The following is an 11,051-nucleotide window of genomic DNA, read 5'->3' as shown; positions in this document are numbered from 1 at the left end:
GAAAATAGAGATGTCAGGGGATAAGCAGATTACATAAATAGCTGCAATAACATTGTCCCCACCAACTTTAATATCCTGGCATGGCCCCAAATGCTATGATCACAATGGCAGAAGAAAGGTTATTTTGAGATAATTTTGCCTGAATTGTCTGATTATTAGTTAAAATTCTGTCTTGACAGAAAAAGGTTTATACTTGGTTTTCTAGGAGTGATAGGTATGCATGAATTTTTGCCTTCTTTCTACCTGTCTTAGCAACTGTCACTGGTAGCACAGTTGACTAGGAATCAGGAAATTTGACTAGGAGAAGAAAATTGATGTGCTTGGATCAGGAACCAAACTAACTGGTCTCTGAGGTTCCATATCAGAAGAGGGACACCGTGAATTCCTGCTTTCTCCTCCTTCCCAGCACATACCTCTATATAAAGGCATTAATCTAACTGTGATTTCATCCTGATTTAGCACGGTCCACTAGAAACTCCCTCGCTGGATTCTGAAATTCTTTATAACTGAGTTCAGCTGACAAATGCACTGGTTTCATTGCCTTATAGAGGCCTTGATGCCCTCAGAATAGCACAGTTATTTGTAGCAAAGGGCAGACCTTTGTACTCAGTTGGCAGCTTCTGCTCGCTAGAGCTTGTGGGAGCCTGAAAGGAAGAAGCCCAGACATGCATGTGGTTCCCTCCCTGTTCAATTCAATTCACTCCATTGTCTTTTTTTGGTGGTTTGACCTCTTATGACAATTGTAAGGTATCCTGGAAAATTCTGAGATATAATTCATAGCTCTTGCAGTGCAGACAAAAGATTTTTAATTAAAATGAAAGCAATAATAGAAACATTCTCAAAGAAGGCTGGGTTTTGTTTAAGCCACATGTCTCCATCAGATTCCAACTGTATGGAATCACACAGATTCCAACTCGTGTGTGTGTGTGTGTGTGTGTGTGTGTGTGTGTGTATTTTTTTCTTCTCACTTCTTATCACAGATAATTAACAAGAATTTGTGGAACACCCACTCTGTTCAGAGCACAGTAATAATGTGCCATTGTTTAGGGTTCAAAACAAATTGCTAATTCAACAACCCCAGTAAGAGCAGGGTTTTGTTTTTTGGTTTTTTTTTTCTCTTTGTGGTGACCATTTTTATCTGAGACATTGATTGTGTTTTGATAATAGAATTATGTGGTATGGGACACCTGGGTGGCTCAGCGGTTGGGTGCCTGCCTTTGGCTCAGGTGGTGATCCTGGAGTCCCAGGATGGAGTCCTACGTCAGGCTCCCTGCATGGGCCCTCTCTCTCTCAGTCTGTGTCTCTCATAAATAAATAAATAAATAAATCTTTTTTTTTTTTAATTTATGATAGTCACACACAGAGAGAGAGAGAGAGAGAGAGGCAGAGACACAGGCAGAGGGAGAAGCAGGCTCCATGCACCGGGAGCCCGACGTGGGATTCGATCCCAGGTCTCCAGGATCGCGCCCCAGGCCAAAGGCAGGTGCCAAACCGCTGCGCCACCCAGGGGTCCCTAAATCTTTAAAAAAAAAGAATTATGTGGTAGAATAGAGTGTGATCTGTCATAAATTTGTGGTTTACTATGAAATGAGATGGGGAGGTGATCTGAAACCAGCAAGGTAAGGACTTATCTCCATTCTTCCACTCTCTGGCTTGTGACAGGTTTAGTGGTGAGAGAGATGTTCCAAGCTTAAAGCAAAGACAGAAACAACATCACTATCTGGCACAGTGAGATGTGTAATGTGTTCTCAGGATAATTCTGGTTTTGTTTGGTTCTAAAAACCTGCCTGTGTTTTTATTACTCAGTCACTTCTTGAGCCAGTAAGCCTGATACAGCCACAGAAATTAGTTCGGATATGTCTTTAATCACAGGATAGCTTTAGAGAACAGGGATCTGATTCAGAATAACTGATTGTTTCAACCACAGTCACACAGCAGATACCCCAAAACCAAACAAATGCCCTACATCTTGTTTAAGAACAAGCACACCGATAGAGATGATAAATCTCTGCCAGAAACCAGCTAGATTTCATTGTTACTTCAGCTATTTGGCAAGGTCTTTTTGACATATACTTTTTAAAAGTCGTCGTCGTTGTTTTTTTAATCTGTGGTTCCCGGATGACTTCTTTGAAATGTCACTTCATCTTAAAATTTGGAATGATAACTGAAGTTTAGCTTACTGGCTGTGTCCAAACACAAACCCAAGGGATTTTACCCTAAGAATTTAGGTAAAATCTTTGGATGATTTGGGCCAAAAAGAACTCTTTCAGTAATCTGGAGCCCATTTCTGTTGTTTCACTTTCAGTAATGGGTAATAGGGTCAGAGACTAAACAGTGTGTATTGCTTCAAGCTTTGAATTTATCTTTTGGGATAGTGTCCTAAATCTTTCAGAATATCTGATTTATTAGGTTTAATAGAGTCAAAATATTATTTGAAGGTAATATAGCTTTTACCTATGTTTATAAAGTAAATCCATTGGCCTCAAAACCTTAAACAACTCATCTTTATGTCCCTAGAAATATGTGGGTTTTTTTTTAAGATTTTATTTATTTATTCATGAGAGACACACACACAAAGAGAGAGAGAGAGAAAGAAAGAGAGAGGCACAGACACAGGCAGAGGGAGAAGCAGGTTCCATGCAGGGAGCCCGATGTGGGACTGGATCCCAGGTCTCCAGGATCACGCCCTGGGCTGAAGGCGGCGCTAAACCGCTGAGCCACCCAGGCTGCCCAGAAACATGTTTTAAAATGTTCAGTGGGACATGAATATATCCCTACTTGATATTTTCCTTATCTTGCAGTTAATGTAAGGGCATCATAGAAGGTAGTCTCAGCATCAATAACGAACATTACAATTTTTTAATTGAAATTTCATTTTATTATTTTTTTTAAAGATGTTATTTATTTGTGAGAGACAGAGAAAGAGGCAGAGACGTAGGCAGAGGGAGAAGCAGGCTCCCTTTGGGGAGCCTGATGAGGGACTTGATCTCAGGACCCCAGGATTACAACCTGAGACAAAGGCAGATGTTCAACCATTGAGCCACCCTGGTACCTCTAATTAAAAATTTTAATTGAGGTTATTATAGATCTATATGCAGTTATAAGAAATAATACAGTAAGAGTGTCTGGGTGGCCCAGTGGTTAGGCATCTGCCTTCTGCTCGGGTCATGATCCTGGGGTCCTGGGATGGAGTCCCACATCGGGCTCCTTGCATGGAGCCTGCTTCTCCCTCTGCCTGTGTCTCTGCCTCTCTCTCTGTGTCTCTCATGAATAAATAAATAAAATCTTGAGAAAAAAAAGAAAGAAAGAATACAGTGAGATCCCTTGTATTCTTTCCCCAGTTTCCCTCAATGGTAACAATTTCTAAAACTATAATACAAATTGGGATATTGGCATTGATACAATCCAGCGATCTTATTTCTATTTCCCTAGTTTTACTTGTCTGTGTGTGTGCTTATTTACATACACCACATTGCCATCTATACAGTTTTGTGGACTCACCACACAGTCAGGATACACGCAGTGCCATCACCATAAGGATTCCTTATGTTGCCTTTTAATAGCTACATACCCTTTCCCTCCACCCACCTAAACTGTATTATTTTCTGACCAATCAGGTAGTTCTCCACATAGATTGGAAAGCCAGTATATATAGTAATTATTAGATTAAGTCTCACTGCCTGAGTTTGAATCCTGGCTCTGCCACCACCCTGGGTAACTGATATGCCTGACCTTATTTAATCCTCACAAAAGCCCTGTGAGATAGATATTCTTGTCCCTGTTTTTAAATAAGGAAACCAAGCCTGAAAGAAATGAAAGTATATTATTCTATTTGCCTAGAGTAACATACTAGCACACATTTGAATTAGGATTGAAAATCAGGTCTGTATGCCGCCTCCACCCAAACCCATGTTTTTTCACAACAGCAAATGTATTAATTTCAAGTGTTCCAGTTACAGCAGCGTGCTGGTTGTTAAGCATTTGCCCCAGCCTCAAACTCATACTTCTAGTCACTGCTTTGTGACACAAAGCACAATTCTCTTTTGCCAGATAGGTTCTGCCAATAGGAGGCGCTAGGGGAATAAGTCACTAGCTCCTTCGAGGTTGTTTTCTGTTCTTTCAATGTCACCAAACAAACAGCCCTTCATCCTGGCAGTGACCGTTCCTTCTTATAGTCACAGTTAATTCCGGTCTGCAGGTGGTCCACATTCCCACAACTGGCTCCATTGCACCCCTCAGTGATACCATACCATCCAACCACACCCCCACTTCAGAGATCTCTGGCTCCCAGTAACTCTGGGTGCCTCCTCTGTGTTCCTGAGGCATCCTGAGCTCTTTAGTCTTTGCTTCCTGAGCTTCTAAATTTTAATATTTCAGGCTCTATCCTTGGTTCCTCCAGTCCTGAAGTTACTACTTCTGTGATGATCACTTCCTGGAGTTGCTACTTCCATGATATCTTCATGTTCTCTTTCTGTGTTCCTAGTATTCCAACACCTGCTAAACAATTCTTTATATTCAATTATTGCAAATTATTTATTTAAGTTAGTTATTAGATAAGTTAATTATTTATTAAAATAATTGGTATGGGGATCCCTGGGTGGCGCAGCGGTTTAGCACCTGCCTTTGGCCCAGGGCACGATCCTGGAGACCCGGGATCGAATCCCACGTCGGGCTCCCGGTGCATGGAGCCTGCTTCTCCCTCTGCCTGTGTCTCTGCCTCTCCCTCTCTCTCTGTGTGACTATCATAAATAAATAAAAATTTAAAAAAACTTAATAAAATAATTGGTATGGTTTCTGACTCCTTTTTTTTTTTAAAAGATCTTATTTAGGGATCCCTGGGTGGCGCAGCGGTTTGGCGCCTGCCTTTGGCCCAGGGCGCGATCCTCGAGACCCGGGATCGAATCCCACGTCGGGCTCCCAGTGCATGGAGCCTGCTTCTCCCTCTGCCTGTGTCTCTGCCTCTCTCTCTCTCTCTCTCTCTCTCTGCCTCTCATGAATAAATAAAATCTTAAAAAAAAAAAAATAAAGATCTTATTTATTTATTCAAGAGACGCAGAGAGAGAGAGAGAGGCAGAGACACAGGTAGAGGGAGAAGTAGGCTCCCTGTGTGATCCCGATGTGGGACTTGATCCCCAGACCCAGGATCACACGCAGGGCCAAAGGCAGATGCTCAACCGCTGAGTCACCCAGGTGTCCCTGGTTTCTGACTCCTCCTCTTGTATCTTCTGATACAAGATACAAGTATCTAACTCAGGGACACCTCTCCTGAATAAATAAATAAAATATTTAAAAAAAAAAAAAAAGTAGCTCGGGCAGCCCGGGTGGCTCAGTGGTTTAGTGCCGCGTTTGGCCCGGGGCCTGATCCTGGAGACCCAGGATCGAATCCCATGTCGGGTTCCCTGCATGGAGCCTGCTTCTCCCTCGGCCTGTGTGTCTCCCATGAATAAATAAATAAAATCTTAAACAAAACAACAACAAAAAAAAACCCCATGTATAAAAAAAAAAAAAGAGTAGCTCATAATTTGGAACTTTACTTGCCAGATTGACCAAGAGCATGGTAAAATTTTTTAACAGAAAGGATATGTTATCATTTTAAGAAAAAAATATTTGAAACTTTAAAATATGGCAAAAGAATGATTGTGCATCTGTCCCTTAAGTGTCATACTGGCATTGTCTAACAGGCTTACCTACATATTTTTTACTTCTCCATGGAAATGAACCTTTGTTTACTATTTGTTATTGCTTAGGGCCCATGGTCTGTGAAATCAGACATAAACTTGTAGAAGATTGATAAGTGGCAAATGATTTTTCTAGGGTACAGTTGTAAAAAATTTCTGTTGGGTGGAAAAAGGAATTTTGAAAGTTATAGTTTTATTATCCTATAGGGCATTCAAAAGTTTTTTTGAAAAAAAAAATTTTTTTTTAGGTTTTTTTAAATTAATAGACTTTGCATTCTGGCAGTTTTAAGTTTACAGATAAATTCAACAAATAATGCAGACAGTTTAGTATATCCTCTCTTTCCTTGACCTGACCTCCAATGTTGCCCCTGTTAATAATATCATTCTTACTATGGAACATTTGTTACAAGTGATGAGCCAGTATCGATCCATTGTTTTTAACTAAAGCCCATAGTTTACCTTACGGTTCATTCTTTGTGTTGTACACTCTATGGAATTTAGCAAATGCATAGTGTCACGTACCTACCCAGCACATACCATACAGAAGAGTTTCCCTGCCCTAAAATCTCTTATGCTTTACCTATTCATCCTTTCTACCTCCCCTGAATCCCTGGCAACCAGTGATCTTTTTTTCCTATGGTATATATATAGAAAACTTTTATTTTTATTAATTTAGTGAGTTGTTCTCCTAAATTATTAAATTGATATGTATATACACAAGGAATAAAATGACGCAAAAATACGAGAGGAAAAAGTTCATCTATGTCCTCATTTCTAGTCTTACTCCTTTTCCTGGAGAAAACCATGTATCTCAGGTGTGCATTCTTCCACAGTTTTCTTCCTGCTTTTGCAAAACTGTGTTTGTGTGTGTGAACCACTGATCTTTATATTGTCTCTACAGGTTGCCTTTTCCAGAATGCCATGTTTGGAATCATAGAGTATATAGCCTTTTCAGACCGGTCTCTCACTTAGTAATACACATTTAAGTTTCCTCCATGTCTTTTTGTGTCATTTCTTTTTAGAGCTAACTAATACTCCATTGTATGAATCTATCAGTTTATTTTTCCATTCACCTGTTCTGAGACATCTTGATTGTTTCCAGTTTGGGGCTTTTATAAATTAAGCTGCTATAAATATTTGTATGTAGGTTTTTGTGGCAACATGAATTTTCAACTCATTTGTGATTACTGGATCACATGGTAAGGGTACAGTTAGCCTTGTGAGAAATTGCCAAACTGCCTTCCAAAGTGTCTGGACCATTTCGCATTCCCATGGGGTTTAAAAAAAAAAAAAAAACAAACCTAATTAAAAACAACAACAACAAACAACACCTAACTTCATAATCTTATTGCTGGACTCTTTCATAAATCACATATACTCAATCTCTTGAATTCTCCTCTGAACCAGTTTGACCATTTTGTTGGTGCCCCAATTACAAAGGTCAATAAATATTCAACATGGTCTCACTTAAATGTCTGTATTAGGGCCATTTTTGGCTTTTTAAAAATCATACTTTGACAATAATAGCCAATGATATTCCCCAAGTGAAAAATGACCCTATAGATTAACCATAGGAAGAAAACCCTTTTGTCTTTTTTCTAAATTATGGCAATGAATTTTACAGTCACACTCCGATTTCCTCAGGATCAACTCATATGTAAAACTGGCTCAGCAACCCTGCTAAAGGGCTAATATTTTATAAGTGCAAAAGAGTAGCTGGTGAACATTTCAGTGAACTGATCCATAGACTCATAAAAAAAATAAATAAAAAATTCCTAGATAAATGCTAAGTCACCCTGATATAAATCAGATTAAAGCCACACGGTCTTTTTCAAGCCACACGGTCTCCAAATTTCTATACATTTTTATTTGGTGGCTTCTGTGAAGGGAGAAGATTGAAATCAACCCCCCGAAACTAGATCCTAGACTTATCTGTAAGAAAAAGAATCCTCACAGGGTTTTGAGGCCTACTGGCTGAATTCTGACACTGCACAGACCTTCCCCAGGCGGAGAGACAGAGTAGAATTACGAGTCTGGTAGTCAGGGAGGCTAGGGTGTGTGGTTTGAATGTCAAGGGTGTTCTTGGGCTTGCTGCAAACCTCACTTCTGATTCGTCCATTTTCAGACTGTTGAACTGAAGTCTGCTTCTCGGCAGTCTTAAGTTATTCCAGACGGTGGATCGAATGATTTTCCCCCCTTACCTCCCTCAGACGCGGAGCCCCAGCAGCGGCTGGCACGGTGCACGTGTAACTTGCACACACACACGCACCCCCTCCCAATTAATGTAAAGGTCCCAACATAAACATTAGTTCTCATGAGCGTTCCAAGGATTTTAAAGGCTTTGGTGTTGTAAAAAAATATTTAGTCAGCTTGTGACAGCTACAATCCTGCTCCTGTTTCAGCTTAAAAAAAAAGAAGAAGAAAAAAAGGAAACCATACTCATTTCTTCCTTCCACAGCTCTGTGACGTTCCAAAACGGAGAAAGAATCCCTTAGCTTGCCTCATTGGTAGAAATGCCCGACTGGGACATTCCTTTGGCCACTTTAGCTGAAAGCTGCATACCTTGGGGATTGAAGCATCCCTGCGTTAGTCTCCTGTCTGAGAAGTGTCTACAAAGATAGGAGAACTCTGTGCCAAACCCTCAGAGAGAACAGCACAAAACCACACCTGACCCCACATGGGGGCTGCTGCATTTCCAGAGAGAAAACAGCCACTGAGATAGTAGCATCCCTCAGCATCTCTTTTTATTTTGACTGCCAGGCAGGTAACTACTGTCTTAGGAGTGTTTCCAACATAACCAAGGAGATGTAGGAAACCCTCCTACCCAGTGAAATGAGGCCATTGTCAGTATGACACACTGTGGTAACCTTCTCCAAGAAGCCATCCGTCTGAGCGAAGGAACCCGCCCTATAGGAAACGGAAAAGCTGACCAGGCCTTTTCTATCTAGGATACACATGTTCCTGGCCCTTTTGCTGCAGTAGCCTGAGCTTAATTCCTTGTTGTGTTTGGCAATGAGCGAGTGAGAAAAACAAGGGTATTAATAATGATAATAGGCATTTGAACTTCCTGGGTACACTATGTGCTTGTACCCAACTGAGGAATAGAATTTTTTAAAAAGATTATTTGTATGTGTACGCAATAGAGACTAAAATTTGCCACAAACTTAAATCATTCATTTTCCTTTGTCCCGGAAAAACACATTTTTGTCTCTGTGGCATTTGAATCAACTCTCCTTTCCTAATTTTGGCATCTGAAGAGGTTTTATGACATGAAATGACTTTATTTATATATTCGGCAACTCATGCCACAAAGCCTTAGGGCCTGCCAATTAAAAACACAGCAGCAAAGAAATGAATCAGTTTGACGATTTTCCATCGATGAAATGGTTTTCCATCTTCAGCAAGCGCCTTGCAAAATGATACTGCTATTTGCTGACTCAAACGCCATAAATCTGGTTGTCTTTCTGGTTTTGTGGCAAATCCCACCTGCTGTGGTCTTGGTTGGTAACTTGCGGATTTTATTCTGGTTGCCAGTTATTGATCCCTCTTCCCCATCCCTCCGTTATTAGAAAGATAGAAAATCAGCAAGAATTATAGGGGCTGGGAATACAGGGGTCCTGGTAGGAGCTTCCTATGGATGGTACCATCTATGGAATTCAAATTTTAGGGCAACTGAAGTCTGCCACAGAAGTTTTCTTGGCATCTTAAAATTTGCCCGCAAGAGAGTTTACCAGAAAAAGAATCCTCGAGGTAAAGAGCTGGTGTCTACATCTTTGCCTCAGATGGTCAAATTTCTGGGAAAATCTCGGCTGGGAGCTCTTCTGAGAAATAAGCTGACATCATAGGGTTGAAGGACTTACTGCCTCAAGACTCTAATGCTCTAGAAATTTGCCAAAGCCACTATTTATTTAAAATTGACTCTAGGGGCACCTGGGTGGCTCAGTCTGTTAAGTGTCTGCTTTGCTCAGGTTGTGACCCCAGGGTCCTGGGATCAAGCAATAAGTTGGGCTCTTGGGATTGAGCCCTATGTTGGGTTCCCTGATCAGCTGGGAGCCTGCTTCTCCCTCCCCCTTTACTACTCCCTCTGTTTGGTCTCTCTCCCTCTCTCTCTCTCTCTCAAATAAATACATGAATAAAATCTTTAATAAATAAAAGAAAATTGACTCTAGCTTGTGGTCACATGCATTTATGGCTCCTTACGAACAAATGGAGAAGCCATGGGGATCCCTGGGTGGCGCAGCGGTTTGGCGCCTGCCTTTGGCCCAGGGCGCGATCCTGGAGACCCGGGATCGAATCCCACGTTGGGCTCCCGGTGCATGGAGCCTCCTTCTCCCTCTGCCTGTGTCTCTGCGTCTCTCTCTCTCTCTCTCTCTGTGTGACTATCATAAATAAAAAATAATAATAATAAAAAATAATGGAGAAGCCATGCTTCAGGAGGGAGGGTCCTCTGCTGTGAGGGATTCCTGCTCCGGGAGTTTGTATGATTAGTACAGTGGTAAGAATACATTCATTCATTCATTCATTTTTAAAGTTTTTTTTTGTTTTTTTGTTTTTTTTTTTTAATTCATGAGAGACAGACAGAGAGAGAGAGAGAGAGGCAGAGACACAGGCAGAGGGAGAAGGAGGCTCCATGCAGGGAGCCCGATGTGGGACTCGATCCCGGGTCTCCAGGATCGTGCCCTGGGCGGAAGGCAGACCTGCTAAGTCTCCCAGGCATCCCGGTAAAAACACGTTTAGAGGGAGCATCCAGCAAAAGCAATTCATATTTATCTCTGATACCTTTTCTCCCATAATTTGGCCTTCTTAAAGAAACTGATCCACCAAATTGCACTTTCGGCCTTCTGAAAATGCAATATTTTCAGTGAATACAGAGAGTAAATTGAAGCTAGAAGATGTTTAAGTGTTTAAATGACCTAATCCAATCCTTAACAAACTCCTCTGACTTTTCTTTTTCTCCCTTTTATTTTTAATTACAAAAGCATGGCATTAACATATGAAATTTAAAAAAAAACACATGAAATAAAAATTATATAGTAGTTATCATAGCACAAAAAATTCTAAAAATCTTTCATGGTTCTATCAATTAGAAACAAGCATTGTAATCATGTTAGTGTATTTCCTTCCAGTTTTTTTTCAATACCGAAATTTTATGTATTTTGTATCATAAACTGTATATATTATACATTATAAACTATAATGTATTATAAGTTGGGTACTTACTGTAAACAATTTACATGTAGAAATGAATAAAGGAGAAACTAGCATTTCCTATAATCTCAACCCACTATAGTCATAGAAATGACTGTGAAAAGTTTGATAATATTATCTATTATATATAGCATTCTTATATACCCATTATATATTATATGTATT

Source organism: Canis lupus, chromosome 2, assembly GCF_003254725.2.
Source record: "Canis lupus dingo isolate Sandy chromosome 2, ASM325472v2, whole genome shotgun sequence".
Classification (NCBI taxonomy): Eukaryota; Metazoa; Chordata; class Mammalia; order Carnivora; family Canidae; genus Canis; species Canis lupus.
Note: the sequence above shows the minus strand (reverse complement) of the source record.